This window comes from Entelurus aequoreus, linkage group LG02, assembly GCF_033978785.1.
Source record: "Entelurus aequoreus isolate RoL-2023_Sb linkage group LG02, RoL_Eaeq_v1.1, whole genome shotgun sequence".
Classification (NCBI taxonomy): Eukaryota; Metazoa; Chordata; class Actinopteri; order Syngnathiformes; family Syngnathidae; genus Entelurus; species Entelurus aequoreus.
Genome location: NC_084732.1, coordinates 16,447,436 through 16,467,121, shown reverse-complemented (window position 1 = coordinate 16,467,121; position 19,686 = coordinate 16,447,436). Strand labels below are relative to the sequence as shown.

Sequence of the window (19,686 nt, the reverse complement as noted above, 5' to 3'; positions counted from 1 at the left end):
GAAGATGGGGATGGAATGGTTTATGAAATAAATTTAGATGTTGCTTCGAATACGGTTTTTATTCATCGTGAGACAAAGTAGGAATCACAGAAACGGCCAATGAAAACAGAATCTGTTTAGCAAGGAACATATGAATACTGTCATGGAAATTAACATAATTGTGACGTGAATGCTGTCATCGTGAGAAGAAGGAACATTAGCCTGGGAGAGTTGGCTCCATTCGTCCCCCAAAACACCTACAGCCCCCTTCCGAACTAAACAATGTGGAAACAGCCATTTGAAAGACCAGCTAAGTCTGCGAACAAACTAGGAAGCTAAAGCTAGCCAGGACAACACATACACCTGCAGCACATCATACACATCAGCCTCAACTTGAGAAGTGTGTTTTATTATTTCAAAACAGCATGGAGTTTTGTCACCACACAAAAATATAGTAGCAATAAATACGGCAGCATGCTTCCATTCCAGACTCCACAATAACAGTGCTGTGCGCAAAATCTGCTTTAGTAAAAAATAATTAAAAGGTTTAAAAAAAAATAAAAAAATAAAAAGTAGGTTAGAATAGACCTTTATTGTCCCATAATGGGGAAATTATGCGATTGCAATGCAGATTCAAAAAGTCCACAAAAAAGTATTTTAGTGACAATCATTGGTACTTTAATCTTAATCTTAAAGTAGCACAAAAGTCCCAAAAGTGCCACCCCTCGTTGGTTAAAACCAAAAAGGTAAAAACACATAAAAACAAGAGGGAAACATGAAAGAACACTGTGGAGGACATGCCTAACACACTCAACAGTGTGGGAGGAAGTAAGTGAAGGGTATACAGTAAGAGCATAGAGCAACTGAAACATTAGCAGTGCCGTTTTTACATAAAGCAACCAAAGTAAAATGCACTGAAAAATTAAAAAGGAGTAATAAATATTACATATTGTGCACATACGATTGCACCATGCATAGCTAAATAAAATAAGCACTCTGTACTTAAAACACACCTTGGTACGTTTATGGGACACAATGATTATGCTTTGACTTGACATACTGGCCAAAGATATTGTGAGGGTTCACATGATGCATCACATCATTTCTCTGTACAACATGTCTGAAAAGGAGCAGGAAGAAGCAAAGCTTATTTAATTCTACCCTTTTCTCACTTCAGGGAACTTGCTCTTTTTTTGTAACACAATTTATATTAGTGAATTGTTAGTATAGCAGTTCTTGGAATATATAATTAAGTCAGTCATGATAAACATACTGAGATGAGGAATATCTCCTTTTCAATAAAGTTGAAGGTGTCTCTCCAAATTCTTCTTCCTGTACTTTGTAAGCACTTTTAAATTTGAACAGCCTACTAAACTGTATCATTAGTACATTAACGTCTTTCCTTAATCCATTCCATAATTTACTACCAAATACTAAGGTTTTAAGTGTTGTACGTTCATACAAATGTTTTAAGTTAGTTTTTTTTTTGGAAAAATTGTTGTACATTCTTGGGTAGCAGGTTATAGTTTGTTTTGTACATAATTTCAGCTGTTTTTATATGCACCAAGTCATTGAATTTCAATATGTTTGATTTAGTAAATAGAGGGTTTGTATGTCCTCTATATCCAACATCATGTATTATTCGAACTGATCTTTTTTGTAACACTGTTAGTGAATGAAAAGCATTTTTGTAATTATTTCTCCATAATTCTGCCCAATAACTCAGATACGGTAACACTAGCGAGCAGTAAAGAACATAAAGAGATTTTTGGTCAAGTACATATTCTGCTTAATTAATATTTATTGCCACTTTATGTCGTATATCTTTTTATATGAGATGTCCTGATCATTTTCTCATCAATGTTGTTACACACCAAAAAATGTGGTTTATTTTACAATTTCGATGTATTTTCCGTCTATTTGTATTTGACTTTGTCTTCTACTGTTACCGAAAAGCATTATTTTAGTTTTACTGTGAATCAAAGATAATCTGATTTTGTCAAACCATCTCTTTATTTTTTCATTTTTTTCGTTATCTGTATTAGCTTCTTCGTGTTCTCTCCCGGGCAAAACACAGTTGTGTCGTCTGCAAACAAAACTAAGTATTTTGTAACTTTGCAAATGTTGTTTATACTGATAGAACAGTTTTTGTCCCAGTATTGATCCTAGGAGTACACAGCAAGATATATCTAGCTCTAATGACATATTTTCACCTAACTTCACGTATTGCTTCCTGTTGGCTAAATAACTTTTTATCAGGTCCAAGACCAACCCTCTGATGCCATACCATTCTAATTCATTAAGATATTACTATTAATTGTGTAAATACTTTTGTTAGATCCATGAATACTGCAGATGCACATTGTTTACCATCTTTTGCATTGGTAATTGCCTCTGTTATTTCGATTAATACCATTGATGTTGAGATATTCGCCCAGAATCCATATTCTTGCTTTTAAATAACGAACATTTTGGTTTTGATTTAAACAAAGAAAATTCTAGTGCAGATGAAGCTTGTGCTTCACCTAATGTTGATGGTATATTTAACGTGGTTGTAAAGATTGTATGATTACATTTTTTGTTTACACTAATTGAAGGCTCAGAGTTTTTGGAAGACCGTTTTAAGTTTAATTTCATACGGGAATTATGTAAGAATCAAAATTGATAAATGTTAATGGTGGATTATTGGGGTATATATTGTATTCTGGTGTCTGAAAATGAACAACAAACTGAAAACCGTGTCACGTAACAATGACAAGACCCGAACTGTGGATTTGGTAAACCTTTCCACTGCTAGGAGAAGAATTACCAGTAGTTCAAGGGCTGCATGATAAATGTCGGGTTGGTAAGAAGAAATATGACATCACGCTGAAAACTCGAAAGACAAAAAAAACGGCAACGATTTGAAAATAACTCTCCAATATTACTAGTACTATTCTGTAGGTGGGTTAAAGTGAGCAAATCAAGCGCTCCTTTTCTCCTACATGCGTGCTGTAAGCCTGTTGTTAATGTCTCCTGAGCTCGCTGTAAACAAACATGGCGTCAATCATGTGGGAATTCACTGTTTTAGAGGAAGACAGTGTGTCATTGTTCACCAAACATTCCACAAGGAGTGAAACAACATCACGCTAGCCTTCAACACGCCAAACCTTATACACCACCAGAAATGTCAGCACCACTATGACAGTGTTTTGGAAGACTACAAAGACGCCTTCTGCCAAAGAAGCTGCCCCAAAGCTCGTCGCAAAGACTGCTGCTGCATTTAAAAAGTGCAAAAAAAAAATGTTTACAAGAGACAACCAGAGGGCTAAAGTCATCTGTGATTTCATCAAGAAAATGATGACCCTGGACGACCAACTCGGGCGGACTAGCAAAGTAAGGTTTTCCTTGTATGGCAAAACTGTTTAACTATGCATATGACAATAAAAGGTCTTGAATATTAAATTCTTTACCCTCGTTAACGATATTCGATTTTAGGGCTGTGAATCTTTAGCCATCATACGATTAAATTCTCAATTCAATATCAATTATTTTTCAATAACATTTGGTGCCAGTTCATTGATTAACTACATTCCTCCATATAATAAACAGCTCTGATCATTTTTATATTACTTGAGAGAAAACTGCTTTTCCATCCGTCAACCCATTTTCTACCGCGTGTCCCTTTCGGGGTCGCAGGGGCTGCTGGAGCCTATCTCAGCTGTATTTGGGCAGAAGGCGGGGTACACCCTGGACAAGTCGCCACCTCATCACAGGGCCAACACCGATAGACAGACAACATTCACACTCACATTCACACACTAGGGCCAATTTAGTGTTGCCAATCAACCTATCCCCAGGTGCATGTCTTTGGAGGTGGGAGGAAGCCGGAGTACCCAAAGGGAACCCACACAGTCACGGGGAGAACATGCAAACTCCACACAGAAAGATCCCGAGCCCGGGATTGAATTTAGGACCTTCGTATTGTGAGCCACATACACTAACCCCTGTTCCACCGTGTTTTGTTTAACAAAAATGCTACCCAAACATTTAATAAAGTCAAATACAAATAAGGCAGTAAGAAAAGTATCCAACTCTTCTCTTTTCTTAAGTAAATCTATAAAGCAGATATGGACATCTACATCAACAATATGATTTGCCTGAGTGGCTGGACAGGACAGATTTTAAAAATAAATGAATTATACATACATATATTTTTATCGATTTTTGTGAATTGATTAGGAATCGTTACAAAAAACTTTTACATCCCTACTACTTTTGTCAGGACAAATCCATTAGCTACCGTTTGCAAAATCCACTTTTGAGTCTTTCCTACTGCCAGGGATGCACAAACTACAGTTCATCTAAATCTAAAAAAAAATAATAGATATTAGTTATTGGTTATCAGTATCGGTCTTGAAGAGCAGAAAGATATTGGTATCTGTTTGAAAAAAAAATATTTTGTGCATCCCGAGTTAGTACAGGTTTTATGTTTGTTTATACAAAGGTATGCCGTTGCAAACTACTGGTGTGGCATACATATTACTCCGGCACCATTGACTCTTCACTAGAGGTGGGGGGAAATAATCGATTTTTAGATGCATGGCAATTCCGACATGGACGATTATAGAATCGATTAGTAAACGTCAATAATCGATTTATTTATTGTAAAAGTAATGCAGACGGTTCTAAAATTTGGCTGACTTCAGCGAGACATCCGACCAGCTCCTTTATTAATTGCACACATTTCCATTAATTTAATAAATGTGGGGGGAATTCATTTAACCGTTTCTTGATCCAAATGAATTGTTTTTTAAAGTTGCAAGTGATATAAGCTTATTTAGTGAAACGTAACGTAAAACTGCATCATTTTACATAAATTAAAGATGCATCAATAATCGATTTTTTAATCGAATCGCAATCGTAATCGAATCGTGAAGTGCCCAAAGATTCCCACCTCTACTCTTCACTATGTCGACCTTCCCGCCACAACATCAGGTTGTTGTGAATGTAGTAGGTTTCTATGACGACCAAGCAGAAAGGTGACATGCCGGACGGCATTTGCGAGAACACGTCCCAGCCTCAGCTCTGCATGCCAATGAGGCCCGTGCGCCGCAACACAGCAGGAAGGGAAACTCGAATCATAGCTGTCAGGCATAAATAAAGATCGCGTTCCGAAGATACATAATCCCACTTCCAAATGCACTCAGGAGGCGGCCATGCTTAATGCACGTCGATAACGTCTCCGTCGCAGGGGCAGACAACAAGGTGCAATATGCCGACCTTGCAAACACAGCGTGACTTGGCCTTCTGTGTTCAAGTATTGAAGACGTGTTATTAACAGCAGTGGGTCAGCCTCCACAAAAGCAACACATTAAAATTCCAGACTTTTTTTTTTTTTCCTTTGTAGGTGTGTGGGTGTGCGTGCCAAACACTGACACACCCACCTGGCTGTGAGAGATCAGTAGCTTTGTTTACACGGACATCAAAGGTGCTTAAAAAAGGAAACAATCACGTTAACCTGGATATGGCCACAAGCACAATACTTTGAATCTAGGGCTAGGCAATATCACAATGTGTTTTGCATCGGTCCATATCGATAATTATTGATTTTTTAGGACCAAGGAGAAATGTAAACATTACATGTAAACATTTGTATTTAAAATGTAACCTTCCTCTGATGATAATCACCTCAGCTATCAAGGCAGAAAGGAAAAGTCAACTTCCTGCATTGCTTAATGGTTACCAGAGAGCGAGTGCCTTTGTTAACGCAACTAATCTTGCTTAGCAACTTGTGGTTTATTTCGAGGAAGAAGAAAATAATGATTGAACGTTTTAGCGAACTTATATTTTGATATCAATTACAAGTCTATAGCGATACATACTGATACTGTTTTATCGCCCAGCGCTGATTGAATCATTAAAAAGGACCGCCTAGGTACTTTGCCGCAGGAACAACAAAAAAAAGCTGAGAGAGACAATGTGCCTGAACTGTGGCTCACTTGCCAATAGTAAACAACTCTTATTACACACCTTTGTTACAATTCCTGCCCTCCAAAATAAAACAACCCTTTGATTGCCTACCACCAATATGTGGACATGGGTCCCCTGAAGGCAAAAACATACAACTCATTAGCCTTAAAGCTACAGACATAAAAAAAAAGCATCCAAACCCCAGTTCAACAGTAAATTAAAACATGTGAACTATATTCAAGTACAACATCATAGTTTCCCCCGACATTTAAGTGAAAGTAAGCTCAAACAGCTTCACATTGAAAGGAGTTAATCATGCTTGATGCACAAAGATCTGAGCTCTATGCAACACGTGTTTACGTTGTGTTGTGCAAAAAGCTGCAGACGCTACCAAGAAAGAAAGACTGTGGCAAAAGTGCTCGGCGGTCACGTTGCAGCTTGCAAAGGTATGTACAGATCATTTCTTCAGTCGCACACTTTAAAGCACAAGAGACAGGAAGTGCGAGAACAGCATCAGGTCGAGTTCATAAAACATTCAGCAATGGGATTTTTACTCAATCAAGTCCCCCAAAGCCTCGTATGGCTTGTTTGTGTGCAATAACCCAGAAACGACAAACATTATTATTATTTGTATTATTACTATAGGCTATTTTTAACAATCTGCAGGACAACATAGTGTATTGTTTTTCAACCAGTCCACTAAAGATATATGAAAACTATTCAACAGGTGACCTGGTACTTTTAAAACAACAAAGCACACATGTCATGTAGTAGATCTTTGTTTTACAAAACCCAAAACCAGTGAAGTTGGCACGGTGTGTAAATCGTAAATAAAAACAGAATACCATGATTTGCAAATCCTTTTCAACTTATATTCAATTGAATAGACTGCAAAGACAAGATATTTGATATTCGAACTGAGATACTTAATTTGTTTTTGCAAATAATCATTAACTTAGAATTTCATAGCAGCAACACATTGCAAACAAATTGGCAGAGGGGCATTTTTACCACTGTGTTACATGGCCTTTTCTTTGAACAACACTCAGTAAACATTTGGGAACTGAGGAGACCAATTTTTGAAGCTTTTCATGTGGAATTATTTGCCATTCTTGCTTGATGTACGGCTTAAGTTGTTCAACAGTCCGGGGTCTCCGTTTTTACACGTCATAATGCGCCACACATTTTCAATGGGAGACAGGTCTGGACTACAGGCAGGCCAGTCTAGTACCTGCACTCTTTTACTACGAGGCCACGCTGTTGTAACACGTGCAGAATATAGGTTGAAAAGGATTTGAAAATCATTGTATTCTGTTTTTATTCATGATTTACACAACATGCCAACTTCACTGGTTTTAGGTTTTCTACATTTTTGCAGTCGGCACTGCAGTACACTCCTGTCATATACAGCAGTGGTCCCCAACCACCGGTCCGGCGATCTGCACCGGTCTGTTACGCATTTGCTACTGGGCTGCACCGAGACATTAAATAATTTATAACAGACCGCATTTTCTCCTACTTAACTTTCGCCAGTCCCACCAGACACACCAATAAGCTGGTTCATGGATGTAATATAAAACTCCTGATAGGAAGTCACCATTTGCTATATTTGTTACATCTTTGTTAAATGGGACAATGCACATAAACAAACATGTAAAGGTGCCAAATCGTAGCTAAAAGCTAGGTTCCTTCTGTACTCTGCGGCAGGTTGATGACCGAAGATCGGGGCAGATCAGGAACAAAGTGACCATAGATCAGACCTGGGTAAATTATGGCCCGGGGGCTGCATGCGGCTCGTTAAGCTTTTCAATCTGGCCCACCAGACATTCCCAAATATTTTTTTTTACATCTTTACGATGGAAACCGTAGCTGCCATTATAATGGGCAGTGATGTTTTCAAATGACCGGAAGTGTTGAACTATACAAAGTATTTCAATGGTTGGAATTTGTGCTTTCGCATGATGTACTAGTTACTATGATCATCTAAGTCACGGCAGCTCAGACGAGGCACCAAGCAGCGTGGGTGAGGAGTGTTTCCAGAGCAGCCAGCCTGAAATGCGGTTGTCAGGGACAGACGTGGAAGGAGATTTTTACAACAAAGTTCTAAAGCTTAGTGACATATCAGATATCAGATAGTAGGTGGGCTTTTTTACCCTTCGCGTTCATATTTCGCTGTGTTTGTTGCATTTTGGTTGTGATTAGCTTGATTGTAAAATAAGTTGATCGAGAGGGGTTGTGACGTTCATATGTTGTCAATATTCAGTGTTTTATCATTCATAGAAACATTTAAAATTCCATTCTGAGTCAAAATAATTACCCAAGCCTGTTATAGTAGTCAAAGATGGAGAAGTGCAAAATTGTTGCACATAATAATTGTGCTGAAGGAAGAAAATACACATCTCCTTTGGCCTAGTAAGTTAAAGTGTTAAAGTACATAACTTTTAGAATGGAAATAGAAATCCACAGAAATCTATTGGAACTAATGGCAAGTATTTCTAGCTTTATTATATATCCATGCTCTTGTCTTTAAATGTGATGTATCACCTATTACCCATCAGATACTAATGCCAAAAAAAGCCTACTACTAGCAAAAATGAGTAAAAAATAAGTCTATAGAGAGCTTTTTTGCAAAAGGAAAAGAAAGGCCAGGGGCTCCCACTAATTAAACGTTATGGTGAGTTTTTTTCCATGTATTCATTTTTCATGCACTTATTTGCTATATTTATCTGCCACACGTGGAAGGCCGGTCCGTGAATATAATGCCCAGATTAAACAAAAAAGGTGGAGGACCCATGATATAGAGGATCTTTGTCCATTCTTTTTTAAATTAGGTTCTTCACAACAGCAAAACACTATTGTCATGGGGTTGGTTGATAAAACGATATCAATATATATCCCAATAGATATCTGTTCGATGAAACGTTACATAATTGTTCTTCTTCGGCAAAAGAAAATGGAAGTTGCAAAGCAAGGTTGGTTGCATGAACAAAAGCATTTGCTCTCTGGTAACTGGGCAACGCAGGAAGTGATCACTGATCAGTGTGAGGGACACACTCGCAGCCAATCAGGTACAAGTATCAACTATCACGTTTAGTTGCGCCATCGTGTTGTCTCGCGGTCGATTCTTTGCATGGAATGAGAAAAGAAAGTAAAAATGAAGAAATTGTGGATAAAACAGGAAAAGTCACCTCGACGGGTTTTTGGATGTTTTAAAACAGACCATAGTCGAACCAATGTGGTCTGGAAATTATGCAAAGCCCCACCAAGACCGGTAATACAGTGTTTCCCGCACATTCATTTATTTGTGGCGGCCCGCCACAAAAAAAAAATATATATATATATATATTTTTGTATTTATTTTATTTTTTTGTGTCCTGTCAAGCTTCTCAGGCAAATCATATAGTTGATGTAGATGCCCATATCGGCTGTTCAGATTTACTTTACAAAAGAGAAGTGTAGGATCAAGATTTTTAGAGCTCTTTGTTCAGTGGATCAGATGTTTGATGAAGCTTTGTGTCTATCTACCACCACTACTGTTTTCTGTTTATTTGTTACTGACTGTGGCAGGACACCTCTGCCTCACTTTATGTTGCTGGGAAATAATATGGTTGTAGTAGTAGGCTAACGTTAAATTATTTAGTATGCACTAATTAAAGGGGCAGAGCTTTAAGAGACATTTTAGCATTTATATTTTTATAAGATATATTTTTTGTAAGAACCACAATTAATAAATATATTTCAGTGAATAACTTATTGTTCAAATCTGTATATAAATATGTACATAAAGTGTTGTAATTATATTGTAAAATGGATGGATGGATGGATGGATGGACGTTTAAAACAAAACTGTTATTATTAATTAGTAAGTATACATTTTTTGAGCCTTTCTAGAGAAAATCATATCATTGTAGTAAATTATGCAAATTACTCGATGATGTCATGGTGACCACGCCCATAGCCACGCCCCCATCGCCACAGGTATCTTGGCAGTTTATGGGAAACACTGTAATACCACACCACATTTGTCGTGCTCTCCCTAACTTCCTGGCACAGAAAATAGTTCTCCTCAGGTTTCTCTCTGTTTACATTTTGCACTATTTTGTTACACTTTATTAAGTATTTCTTACATATTCCTTATTTTTGCACCTTAACTTTAAGAGGTTATTGTTAAGTGTTCAATGTGATCGTCATAATTAGTGTTTTTACATGTTTTCTTTTTCTTTTGTACAGTTGTTAGTTTGTATTTGTTCACTTATTAGCAAACCAATATGTCAGATCGTCATAATTTGTGTTCTTACATGTTTTCTTTTTCTTTTGTACAGTTGTATTTTTTCCTTTATTAGGACACTATATTTAAACAAATTGTGTTTTGCCCTGATGTGGGACCAGATCCGAGGAAGTCGTCGTGGTTTGTGCAGCCCTTTAAGACATTTGTCATTAAGGGCTATATAAATAACATTTGATTGATTTATATCATCTCGAGCTATTGAATGCAAAATAAAAGCACAATATAGACTGCAGATTTAAGTACAAATGCTGAATATTTACATAATTGTAGTCCGGTTATTCTCAAACTGTGGTACGGCAAAGAAGTCTGTAAATATGTACTGCATATGGAGATGTTTGTGCATTGTTTGTGTAATGTTTTGGTGGTCGAAACTATGAAAAAGGCTTCAAAAATAAAAACCTCTGCCTTGTTTTTCCGAGAATACTTATGCCTACTGTGCTACTGTATTTAAATGTTGGTCATAACGAGGGTACTTGGAGAGTTAAGTGTTTTCTGAGGTGGTACTTGGTGAAAAAGGTTTGAGAACCACTGTTCTGTCAGTACATGAAGAAGTAAGAGCCATTGAATGCAAAATAAAAGCACAATAAAACAATAAAACCACAATAAAACCTCTGCCTTGTTTTTCAGGAATACTACTGCGCTACTGTATTTAAATGTTGGTCATAAAGGTGGTACTTGGAGAAAAAGGTTTGAGAACCACTGTTCTTGTCAGTACATGAAGAAGTAAGAGCCGTTGAATGCAAAATAAAAGCACAATATAGGCTGCAGATTTAAGTACAAATGCTGAATATTTACATAATTCAAGTCCGGTTATTCTCAAACTGTGGTACGGCAAAGAAGTCTGTAAATATGTATTGCAGGGGTCCCCAACCTTTTTGAAACCAAGAGCTATTTCTTGGGTACTGATTAATGCGAAGGGCTACCAGTTTGATACACACTTAAATAAATTGCCAGAAATAGCCAATTTGCTCAATTTACCTTTAACTCTATGTTATTATTAATAATTAATGATATTTATCTTTGTGGAAACACTGATCATCTTAATGATTTCTCACAATAAATATATATAGAAATAGATAAATATCAATATGCAACACTTTATTTATATATATATATATATATATATATATATATATATATAAAAATTTAAAAAATAATTTATGGAACCTCATTAGTAATTTTTCCTGATTACGATTAATTTTAGAATTTTGATGACATGTTTTAAATAGGTTAAAATCCAATCTGCACTTTGTTAGAATATATAATAAATTGGACCAAGCTATATTTCAAACAAAGACAAATCATTATTTATTCTAGATTTTCCAGAACAAAATGTTTAAGAAATTCAAAAGACTTTGAAATAAGATTTAAATTTGATTCTACAGATTTTTTGGTTTTGCCAGAATAATTTTTTTGAATTTTAAATCATAATAAGTTTGAAGAAATATTTCACAAATATTCTTCGTCGAAAACACAGAAGCTAAAATGAAGAATTAAAGTAAAATGTATTCATTATTCTTTAAAGTAAAAAAAATAAATTTACTTGAACATTGATTTAAATTGTCAGGAAAGAAGAGGAAGGAATTTAAAAGGTAAAAAGGTATATGTGTTTAAAAATCCTAAAATCATCTTTAAGGTTGTATTTTTTCTCTAAAATTGTCTTTCTGAAAGTTATAAGAAGCAAAGTAAAAAAATACATGAATTTATTTAAACAAGTGAAAACCAAGTCTTTAAAATATTGTCCTTCTGAAAGTTATAAGAAGCAAAGTAAAAAAATACATGAATTTATTTAAACAAGTGAAAACCAAGTCTTTAAAATATTTTCTTGGATTTTCAAATTCCATTTGAGTTTTGTCTCTCTTAGAATTAAAAATGTCGAGCAAAGCGAGACCAGCTTGCTAGTAAATAAATAACATTTTAAAAATAGAGGCAGCTCACTGGTAAGTGCTGCTATTTTTAGAACAGGCCAGCAGGCGACTCATCTGGTCCTTACGGGCGACCTGGTGCCCGCGGGCACCGCGTTGGTGACCCCTGATGTACTGTATATAGAGATGTTTGTGCATTGTTTGAGTAATGTTTTGGTGGTCAAAACTATGAAAAATACTTAAATAATTAAAACCTCAGCCTTGTTTTTCAAGAATACTTAGGTCTATTGCGCTACTGTATTCAAATGTTGGGTCACAACGGTGGTACTTGGAGAGTTAAGTGTTTTCTGAGATGGTACTTGGTGAAAAAGGGTTTGTTCTCGTCAGTACATGTGGAAGTGCATTTTTACTTTATTTTTTGCATTTGCCTTCTTTAATCATACGGGATTTTAATGAAAATGATGCAAATCATGGCAACAATTGTCCTGTCAGAACGCAGGGGAGACCACAAAGCCTTTTTCCGCTTGCAGTGTGTCCGATTATGGAATCAGGGGCTGCGTGGGTACAGACAACACTATCCTAGTGTATTTTCTCGCGTGTTCCACACTTTTGTGTTGCAAAAGCGTCCACATTGTGTAATTGTGTTTGCTAATGCATGAGTATTGTGTTGTGTTGGCTAGCGGCTAACGGTAACGCACTACTTTGAAGCTCGCTAGCGACGTGAAGCTAGAGCAGAAAAATACACTTTAATCACATTTTTAATGAGACGTAAGTCGATTTAAAGCGATTATAGAGTAGCCTTCAATGCTAGGACAAGAGGAGGAGACATAAACAAAAACTCACCCCCTCCAGAAAAAGGATCCCGCTGCGGCTGCGACAAATTAGCGATGGCGGCCCATTGGGGTGCTTCCTGCGGGCGGCATCCGGGTTTGGCGTCGGTTGCTTTTTCTCCACAATCCCGAAACGCCGCTTGCGTGTTTGGACGTGACGCTAGTCCGCGTTGCAGGCTGTCATACTCGGGAGTGATGTTGTGGCGACGAGGCCTGCTGCTGCTTTGGAGGAAATGGTCTCCGCGCCGTCCTGCACCGCGCATGCGCAGACGGAGTAGTGGGGGCCCACTTAACGGTCCACCAGCACAACCCGGCGGCCAACAGGTGACACAATCAACCGATGGCGGACTTGTTACTTGCATTTCTCCTCTAACGTCTTGCATTTAAACACGAGCATTACCCAAACGCGTTCGAATGAAGAAATTATGCTTTTAAGTCTTACTAATTGTTAAAACCCATCTCACATTTCGTTATATAGCAACTGTGTTGGAACAGCGCCAACCGCCACACCTCTTTCATGTTGTGGACAACAGTGGTACTGCAATGTCTTTTACGTTTGTAACAAAGGAAAACAATAATAAAAAAACAATAGATGTTATTGTAATGTGAATTCTCCATAATAATAAAAAAAAGATTTATGAACAACAAACATACATTTAAAATGTACACAAAAGTCAAGGCACTACAAGTTAAAGTTAGTTAAAGTACCCATGATTGTCACACACACAGTAGGTGTGGTGAAATGTATCCTCTGCATTTGACCCATCCCCTTGTTCACCCCCTGGGAGGTGAGGGGAGCAGTGAGCAGCAGCGGTGGCCGCGCCCGGGAATCATTTTTGGTGATTTAACCCCCAATTCCAACCCTTGATGCTGAGTGCCAAGCAGGGAGGTAATGGGTCCCATTTTTATAGTCTTTGGTATGACTCGGCCGGGGTTTGAACTCACAACCTACCGATCTCAGGGCGGACACTCTAACCACTAGGCCACTGAGTAGGTACGAGAACAGCAACAAGGAAAGAAAACAAAAGCAAATACAGATAGAGTATTAAATATTAATAAATAAGAATTAAAAATATGAAGAAAAAAAAGACAAAAAGGGCTGACTAAATCACTTTAAATGTTTTTAACAAAGATATACATTTAAGGGATTTTGTACTCAATCATTCTTCAAGATTTGATTGATAATTGTAAACCCATCCATCCATCAATTTTCTACCGCTTGTCCCTTTCAGGGTCGCGGGGGGTGCTGGAGCCTATCTCGGAAGGCGGGGTACACCCTGGACAAGTCGCTATTAAGCCAATTAGAAAATGTAGGCCTTACTTTAATAAATCGACATTTATGCATAAAATGTTTTGCCTTTTTATAGATGTATGCATACTAGTTCTAGCTATTAGGCTGTTCTAGTTTTTTAAAAAAATTTAAAATTATGTTTATATTATCATTATTATTTTCAATACAGTGTGTACACTTTGAGGTTTTTTGCTCAATGTAAAGTGCTTTCTACAAATAAAATATATTATTATTATTATTATTATTGCCTGGAGCATAATAAGGTTGACAAACATTTCTATGTTACAGTCGTTTATTTAAAAGAAATACCACATTTGATCTCCACACCCTTGTCTCTCAGCCAATCTCTTATCTCCTCCCAAAACACATGTACACTCTCACGTTCCACAAACACATGATTGACATCCTCTACAGCTCCATATATATATATATATATATATATATATATATATATATATATATATATATATATATATATATATATATATATATATATATATATATATATATATATATATATATATATATATATATATATGTTATAATATATATATGTTATAATATATATATATATATATATATATATATATATATATATATATATATATATATATATATATATATATATATATATATATATATATATATATATATATATATATATATATATATATATATATATATATATATATATATATATATATATATATATGTATATGTTATAACAGCTATCAACCTCCATGTTAAGTTTAAGTTTAAAAAAAAAATCTGTGAATTCTCCATAATTATCCAGGAAACAGAACAACAAACGTGTCCGCCTCAGCGATAATAATAATTTGAGATAAGATCACCCAGCATCATTTATTCGCGCTCATCAAAAAATAAAATAAAATAAGATAAATAAATATGAATAAAAAAGAAAGTAAAACAAAATAAAAACAATTACATAAAAAATTGTCATTAATGAAAATGTTAGTGGACCAGCAGCACACACATTCATGTGTGCTTCACGGACTGTATCCCTGGCAGACTGCATTGTTCCATATTGTAGGAACCAGAATATTAATAACAGAAAGAAACAACACCTTTTGTGTGAATGAGTGTAAATGGGGGAGTTTTTTTTTTTAGGTTGGTGCACTAATTGTAAGTGTATCTCGTGTTTTTTATGTTGATTTAATAAAAAAAAAAAAAAAAAAACTGTCATTCACTGTCGCTGCTTTTGGAACAGCGCCAAGTGCCTGAGTCCTTTCACGTTGTGGCCAAAAACAGTATTGCATGTAATTGTCTCCAATCGGCTGCCGTTACAAATTTCGAAAAGTTGGCAACATTTGGTCATATTTGAACATTATATATTGATACTGTGTAAATTCTGCCATTGTCAACGTCCAACTAGAACAATCATTTTATCAGTTTTTTTGCGCGTTGCGGTTTAGTTCACATACTACCTTTTTGTTCTTGCTTTTTAACACTGTCAATCATTGTCATGCTTGTTGGAACAGCGCCAACATGTTGTGGCCAGAAATAGTACTGCGCATATAAGCTGTCAAAACAAATACATTAATAAAATAAATACAATAAAATAAAATAAATGAATACATGAACAAATTAATATATAAAATAAAATAAATCAAATTAACTATAGTGGCTTGTTTACATGCTACTTTATAGTTCCAATCCATTCAGCATTGTGCATCAATATTGTCATTGTTGGATCAGTGCCCACAAAATCATCCTGTTAATATTGTGGCAAAAAATGACTTCGCATGAATTTCCCAATCAGGTACCAAAACAAAAATACAATAAAGTTAAACACAGATAGTGTTAGTGCAGGACTAATAGACTCAAAATCTCCTTTGTCCCACACGCCATTAGACTGTACAACTCCTCTCTGGGGGGCAGGGGGGGTACTAGGATGACAGGGGATGCAAAACAATAACAGTGAAATACTTTTTCATAACATGGTCACTACTGCCTAGTTTCTCTTGTTATATTCTTATTTTACTGTTATATTTTTATTCTCATCGTTGCTTTTTATTTTTATTCTATTGTAATATTTTTCTATTTTGTCTCCATTTATACCCCCATTATTTACTTTTTACAATTTTGTACACTGCTGCTGGAATTTAAATTTTCCTGAGGGAACTCTCCCGAAGGAATCAATAAAGTACTATCTATCTATCTATCTATCTATCTATCTATCTATCTATCTATCTATCTATCTATCTATCTATCTATCTATCTATCTATCTATCTATCTATCTATCTATCTATCTATCTATCTATCTATCTATCTATCTATCTATCTATCTATCTATCTATCTATCTATCTATCTATCTATCTATCTATCTATCTAGACACAGTAAACTTGATTTTTTACATAACATTAATTGAAAGTATGTTAGTGATGGGTGCTTGATACTCTATGTTGTCAGCACTCAAATGTAACAGACACCAGATCGTTAGGTACACTTTTTTTTTTTACCAATACTATGAAGAATTAACATTTCAGAGGCACCGTTCGTAGTGTTGTTTAATCCACTGCCAATTGTTAAATGACACAAACTGTTCTTAAACAGGTCGCACAATAATATCTACGATTGACATGTGCTATGCATAGGTGGATTAATGACCGGGCCTACCGGGCCCAGGCCCAGGGGGCCAGAGGCCCCAAGGGGCCAGGCCAACTTGGCCCCGCGGCCGCGACCCAAGCAAAACTACTTTTGCAAAAATAATAATCTTAAGCCCCAAGGGGCCAGGCCAACTTGGCCCCGCGGCCATGATCCATAGAGGGTAAGAGGCCCCAAGGGGCCAGGTCAACTTGGCCCCGCGGCCGCGACCCACAGAGGGCCAGAGGCCCCAAGGGGCCAGGCCAACATGGCCCCGCGGCCATGATCCATAGACGGTCAGAGGCCCCAAGGGGCCAGGCCAACTTGGCCCCGCGGCCACGATCCATAGAGGGTCAGAGGCCCCAGGGGGCCAGGTCAACTTGGCCCCGCGGCCACGATCCATAGACGGTCAGAGGCCCCAAGGGGCCAGGCCAACTTGGCCCCGCGGCCACGACCCACAGAAGGCCAGAGGCCCCAAAGGGCCAGGCCAACTTGGCCCCGCGGCCGCGAGCCACAGAAGGCCAGAGGCCCCAAGGGGCCAGGTCAACTTGGCCCCGCGGCCACGATCCATAGAGGGTAAGAGGCCCCAAGGGGCCAGGTCAACTTGGCCCTGCGGCCGCGACCCACAGAGGGCCTGAGGTCCTAAGGGGTCAGGCCAACTTGGCCCCGCGGCCATGATCCATAGAGGGCCAGAGGCCCCGAGGGGTCAGGCCAACTTGGCCCCGATCCATAGAGGGTCAGAGGCCCCAAGGGGCCAGGCCAACTTGGCCCCGCGGCCACGACCCACAGAGGCCCCAAGGGGCCAGGCAAAATTGGCCCCGCGGCCATGATCCACAGAGGGCCAGAGGCTCTCAATCATTATTATCAAAGCTAATTCTCAAATTGGATGGATCACACAACCTCACTCACATATTCTTTATCAATTATTAAAGGTTGTTTCTGAATTTTGATCACAGAACTTAATGCAAATATTCTTGATTGATTGACAAAGCTCATTCTCAAATTTTGATTACACAACCTTACTCTGACAAATTATCATTATCAAAAAGCTCTATCTCGAATTTGGATCACAGAATCTCACTCAAGTATTCTTAGCTGTGCCCCTCCCCCATCGAGTCTTTCATAAACCGGTCTGTTCTTTTAGAATCTCCTCATTTGGTATTTTGAACTCGTGAGAGACTGCTCAAAATTTGGTTTCCTTTCCCTCAGTTCAGACTCAGAGATAATTTGAAATCATTCAACAAGAAGTTTAACGCGCGCACACACACACACACACACACTTGAGTTGAGCATTACTTGGAAATTCTTATATTTTCCATTTTGCTGTTATTATCAGCATCTTCCCATTTTGTCCTTTTCTTTCGAGAAAGTTTACAGTCTGACATTTGTCACTGCTGTCAGTTAATAACTTTTTGGTCTTTGACCCATTTTGTCATTTTCTCGATTCGATCGTCACTGACCACTCTCTCCTGTCTGGCAGACATCGTTGCTGCCATCATAGCTAGCAAGCTGCCTGCAGCGGGTCATCCCTATGTTCCCCGTCCCTATGTTACCCGGGTCCTATGTTCCCCTCTACCGGGGAACTAAGGACCCTTTTTAAAAAAAAGTGTTGTATGTTCCCCGCTGCGGGGAACGTACAACACTTTTTCCAGAAAAGGGTTCTATGTTCCCCGCTGCTTCCAATGCGCGACTAAGTAAGACGCACGCAGACACTCATGACAGAGACGCGTTTAAGTTGTCGAAGGAAGGAAGTTCGCGTTTGAGTTGCTCTATCTGCTGCCGCACGCCCTGTGACAGGTTAGGTTTAGGGATGGTTTTGGTCAGGGCACAATTTCGCCAAAAAAGTGCTCCACAACGCCCTGTGACAGGTTAGGTTTAGGGATAGTTTTGGTCAGGGCACAATTTCGCCAAAAAAAAGTGCTCCACAACGCCCTGTGACAGGTTAGGTTTAGGGATGGTTTTGGTCAGGGCACAATTTCGCAATTTCGCCAGATACAATGCAGGGAACATAGGACCCTTTTTTAGAAAAAGGGTCCTAAGTTCCCCGGTCGCATACAAAGACCCAGGAACAACCGGGGAACATAGGACCCGGGGAACATAGGACCCGGGGAACATAGGCACGCTCCCGCCTGCAGATAGCAACATTTTGGTGTCCTTTGGGAAAATATTTAGAAAGAAGACAAAAGTACACACAGTTGTACAACTATTATCTTTATGATCTTTTTTTTGTTAGTTTCTCTGTTACTGTGTGTGGCCAATTAAGCGACTTTTGGCCATACCTGGCTGGTGACATTTAGCGACTTTCTGGTTGATGTTAAGATTAATAATAGCAACAGTTCTCTTCATCTTAATGCAATTTATTGTGTCTGTCTCTCCACATTTTGCCATTAGGTACTTTGAGCTCTTGTTGGTCAGTCACTCTAAGGTACATTGTTGCTGCCATCATAGCTAGCAAGCTGCCTGCAGATAGCGACATTTTGGTGTCCTTTGAGAAATATTAAGAAAGAAGACAAAAGTACAAGACATTGTACGATTACTATCTTTTTAAAATTATTTGTTTCACTGTGTGATTGACCGACTTTGCCGCTAGATTTCGCGTCTTTTGGCCATACCTGGCTAGCGACTAAAAACATCATTTAGCGACTTTTTGGTTGTGAAGATAAGTGGTAAAAGCAGATCTTCCTGTTGGTCTTCCCACATTTTGCCATTTGGTACTTTGCACTCTTCTTGGTCACTCCAAGGCATTTGTCCCTGCCTTCAGCTAGTCACTTGGCTCTTTTGGAATATATTTCACTGTAATTGGCTCTCTCTCTCTCTTTCTCCTCAGTACAAATCAGCCTGTTCCCTTGCCATTCATCACTGACCACTCTGCTC

The 19,686-nt window shown here is 37.9% G+C and overlaps 1 protein-coding gene across 1 annotated transcript in view; it reads right to left on the bottom strand.

Annotated features, from left to right (window-relative positions):
• LOC133631147 (tyrosine-protein kinase CSK) overlaps positions 1-13,194 on the bottom strand; it is a 118,412-nt gene extending 105,218 nt beyond the window's left edge. The window contains exon 1 of the mRNA XM_062023252.1: positions 12,928-13,194. The gene's annotated coding sequence lies outside the window, so the exon portion shown is untranslated. The remainder of the gene's footprint in view (positions 1-12,927) is intronic.
• Between the last annotated feature and the right edge of the window lie 6,492 nt (positions 13,195-19,686).